Below are 4,535 nucleotides of genomic sequence, written 5' to 3' on the forward strand. Positions count from 1 at the left end.
GCACTTGGGAGGCAGAGGCAGGCAGATTTCTGAGTTCGAGGCCAGCCTGGTCTACAGAGTGAGTTCCAGGACAGCCAGGGCTACACACACACACACACAAAAAGAATTTTCAAAATTCTTCCCACTGTCAATCTTGAAGTGTTAAGTTAGTAGTTATGCCAGGGGTGTAGCTCAGGGGTAAAGAACTTACCTGCTGTGTCAAACCTAGGTTTGATGCCCAGCACACATACACACACACAGTCAACCATGGTTACTTTAGTGTGCACCTGGATACCAATTAGTATGTGAGTGATTGTAAACCAAGCAGTGATCTACATCAGGAAAGTTCCTGATGTAAGTACACCCTGTTTGCCAATTTATCTCACTGTAAATTATGCCTTCTTAAGACTCCTGATGGAACAATATCCATTTCAAATACCTCCATCCTTGGTAAAGCAAATTTCATTTTCCGTCATATTTCCAAGGCCATGTAATAGAATTCTCTTGCAATTTCCAGAATGTGCATGGGTGAAGAACCCAGCAGAGGAGGAGCTCTCTGAGTGGTTGTGGGGAGCAGTGAAGCTGGAGAGGCATTCGCCATGGCAAGATGGCGCCTACTTCCGCTGTCGACTCCTAGTAAACAACTGTTTGCGCATGTGCGTAGAGTGAAAAAGACGCCATGTCACAGCCCATCCCGGGGCGTTACGTAGGGAAATGAGCGAACAGCCAATTATGGGCAGACACGCCGCGCTGTGGGCAGATACGCCACACTGTGGTGTATATAAGCAGTGCGGATTTTTGGGCTCGACCTTTTTTTTCCCTACGGATGAGGACAATAAACGTTGCTGCAGAAGGAACCTAGTGTCCGCGTGTCTTCTTGCTGGCGAGACGACTGCACGAGCTACAAGTGGTGACTGTGGAGAGATGCCAAGGATGTAGAAGGGTGGCAAGCGCAGAATCCTCAAGTTGCTCTGAAGCAGCAGAAACTCACATGCAAACTGTATTTCACCAAGGCAGTATGTCTCACCTACAAAGACTGAGCACATGTGGAGATGTTATTGGAGAGCAGAGACTGGAGTGTTTCAGGAGAGTGTTCCCTGAAGAAAAAGCCAACGACCTTTGGAGAAAGAAGAAAGGATATTTAAGCAATTAGCCCTAGCTACACATATTTAAAATGTTTCTCTTCTCAGCTGAGCTTTTCTTACTCCTACAGCAAGCTCAATGCACTTAAAAAGATACATAGGCATGTAGAAATCCACAGTTATTTCTAATTTTAAAAATGTTTATTTGAAATATCCCTGGATCTAAACCACTGTAAATGTTTATTGCACGATTATCGTGAACAAGGCACAGGACATTACAGAGAATACCAAGAACTCCGAGTCCCAGAAGAGAACAAAAATGCCAGCTGGGGAGGTGAGTTGTGGGCTCCTAGAAAAAGAGCCAGCCGTAGGCTGCAAGGCATCTTGTGATAAGTGCAGCATAAATAACAGAGCCGTTAATTTTGAAAGACTGCTTCCATCATTCGTGACTTAAGACCAACTCTCAGATGGAACGTAATGTTTTAAAGGATTTGTAAAAAGTATAGAAAACGTGGGGACATCAAAGAATCCCAGCATTTTCTCTTTTAAAGTGCGGGTATTGGAAAGTTCAAAGCTTGTCTAGTAAACCCCCTGCCCCAGCCTCCCAAGACCTGGGATTACAGGGACAATTCACCACACCTGGTCTTCAATGTGGCTATTACTTCAAAGAGTGTAGCTAGTCCTTACAGACTACTGTGGAAAGATCTCCAAGAAGCTTTTTCTCATACTTCCCCTCAATCTCTTAAAACTGATATACCCCAGGAGCCTGATATAGCTGGCTCCTGAGAGGCTCTGCCAGAGCCTGGCCATTACAGAGGTGGATGCTCACAGCCAACCATTGGGCTGAGCACGGGGTCCCCAATGGAGAAGCTAGAGAAAGGATTGAAGGACCTGAAGGGGCTTGCATCCCCATAGGAGGAACAACAATATCAACTAACCAGACCCCCCAGAGCTCCCAGGGACTAAACCACCAACCAAAGAGTACACATGAAGAGACCCATGGCTCCAGCCTCATATGTAGCAGAGGATGGCCTTGTGGGCATCAATGGAAAAAGAGGCCCTTGGTCCTGTCAAGGTTCGATTCCCCAGTGTAGGAGAATGCCAGGGTGGGTATGCGGGAGTGGGTGGGTGGGGAGAGCAAACTCACAGAAGCAGGGGGAAGGAGGATGGTATAGGGGGATTGTGGGGGAACCAGGAAAGGAGATAACATTTGAAATGTAAATAAAGAAAATATCCAATAAACAAAACAAAACAAAACAAAAACAAAAACAAAAACAAAAACTGATATACCCAGAACTCCATCCTTTCTCTTCTCCTTCATCTAAACTTCCTCCAGTGGTGATCTCATCCAGCTTCAAAAACATAAATATTGTCTATAATGTAAAATGCCCACACATTTTTTTCCAAAAATGTGCCCACAGGTTTTCAAAAAAAAAAAAAAAACATTTAAAATGTTAAGTTGAAAATGTCTCCTTGGGGCTGGAGAGATGGCTCAGCCGTTAAGAGCACTGACTGCTCTTCCGAAAGTCCTAAGTTCAAATCCCAGCAACCACACGGTGGCTCAAAACCATCTGTAATGAGATCTGATGCCCCATTCTGGTGTGTCTAAGGACAACTACAGTGTACTTACATATAATAATAATAATAAATAAATAAATCTTTGGGCCAGAGTGAGAGGGGCTGGAGGGAGCAGAGGTCCTGAGTTCAATTCCCATCAACCTGTGGTTATGATGGCTCACAACCATCTGTACAATTACAGTGCACTCATAAAATAAATAAACAAATCTTTAAAAAAAAAATGAAGGCATGGGAGTGGTATGGGGGGAATTCCTGGTTAATCTCTCTTACCTCTCATTCATTCCAATGTTTATAGGATTAAGAACCTGACATCATTTGACTTAGGCACACAGACATTGGAATAGAGGACGGAGGATTCTACAGACTGATGGATAGAACAGTATCGCAGTATCCCTGAGGTTGAAAGCAACTGTACGCCACTCCGTGTTTCCAACACGTTCATTTCTATGACACACTCTGCTTTTCACAAAGCAACCCCCTTCATAAGTAAAATTTACAAAGAATTCTCTTTCCGTATTGGAAGGTCAAGCTACTTTTATAAGACTACAGTTCGCCCTCCATTCTGTGTGAACGTAAACACATAAACTATTTATACATCCCTCCAATCTATAGAGAAATCACTTTGGGGACTGGAAAACAGACTCTTTACAGATGGGGAGGATATGAGGGAAATGCCCTCAGTGTGCTGGCTCGCAACTGCAATGTCTGCCCAGCACTATGCCTCCTGTCAGAACGGGATGCTCTGCTGAATGAGCCCTTGTGTGTCAAGATTCAAAACGGTCTTGTTTGCTCCAGTCGAACAAAGCTCTCACAGACAGTGGGATCTGCAAGGGCAACCGCCAAGTGTATTAAGCCAATGTTCCCTCTGCCACACTGCGGATAGTTTATCGTAATGGCAGTTCACACCTTCATGTATAGAGACTGGTGTGCCGTTTGTGCAGTGGTCCTGCACAGAGCCCCACTGACTTCAAAGGAAATGACGTAGAACAGAACCCCCAGGTCTAAGGAGAATCAAGAGCATTCTTCAGGACCTGGGCCATTTTGTCTGTTTGCTCTCATTCTCTCTGCAGAAATGCCTAAATTTATATACCAAATATCCAAAGACAGCTTTTCATTTCAACAGCTTATGAATTGTCAGATATATGAATATTTATTGGGAAACTGGAAACTGAACTGTTCCATTTTTTTTTTTAATGAAAGAGAGAGGGGGGTTGCAGTATAAAGAAAACTCATCTCAATCCCATGGTTTTCTTGCTCTATAAGTCCCCTAGGAGGCAGAAGTGACTTCAGGCAAGCTTAGTAGTTCTTTTGTACTGAAAGCCACCAGGATGCAAACCCTAAGGAAAGAGAAAGCAAAGTAAAGAGACAAGGAAAAATTGGAAAAAATGAAAATATGAGTGTATATTAAATCTCTAGGTAGGGGGTCCTTTCTAAGCTAAAAAGCAAGAGAAATCACTCATGATTAATAGACTTAACTACCAAAAATTTAATGTTTCTATGTGTTCAAAATCAAAATAAGATAGACTTAAATGGGAAATAAAAAGTTGGGGCAATTTTGGAAGGCATAAGAATAATATTTCTAATATATTAGAAATTTCTGCACATTAGCTAAAAATAAAGCAAAATAAGTTCCAGATGGATAGAGTTAAAAGTAAAACTTTTAAAAACTCTTTAACAAAAATAAGGTATAATTAATATTGAGCCAGTGGATATGGAAGGAAATTTTAAGCCTAAAATAGTATAAAAACTATAAAGAAACATATCAATATATTTAAGTATATAAAATTTAATTTCAAAAATAAAAAATACAATTAATTATGTACAGCCCACTCATAAGACATATATATATATATATATATATATATATATATATATATATATTTTTTTTTTTTTTTT

At 41.5% G+C, this 4,535-nt stretch overlaps 1 long non-coding RNA gene across 2 annotated transcripts in view; it reads right to left on the reverse strand.

Annotated features, from left to right (window-relative positions):
• Positions 1-3,768: 3,768 nt before the first annotated feature.
• Positions 3,769-4,535, reverse strand: part of LOC116076067 — an 11,472-nt gene continuing 10,705 nt past the window's right edge. For both annotated transcript variants that reach the window (XR_004112800.1, XR_004112799.1), the window contains one exon: positions 3,769-3,976. This is a non-coding gene — a long non-coding RNA (uncharacterized LOC116076067). The remainder of the gene's footprint in view (positions 3,977-4,535) is intronic.

This window comes from Mastomys coucha, unplaced genomic scaffold (assembly GCF_008632895.1).
Source record: "Mastomys coucha isolate ucsf_1 unplaced genomic scaffold, UCSF_Mcou_1 pScaffold4, whole genome shotgun sequence".
NCBI classification, from domain to species: Eukaryota; Metazoa; Chordata; class Mammalia; order Rodentia; family Muridae; genus Mastomys; species Mastomys coucha.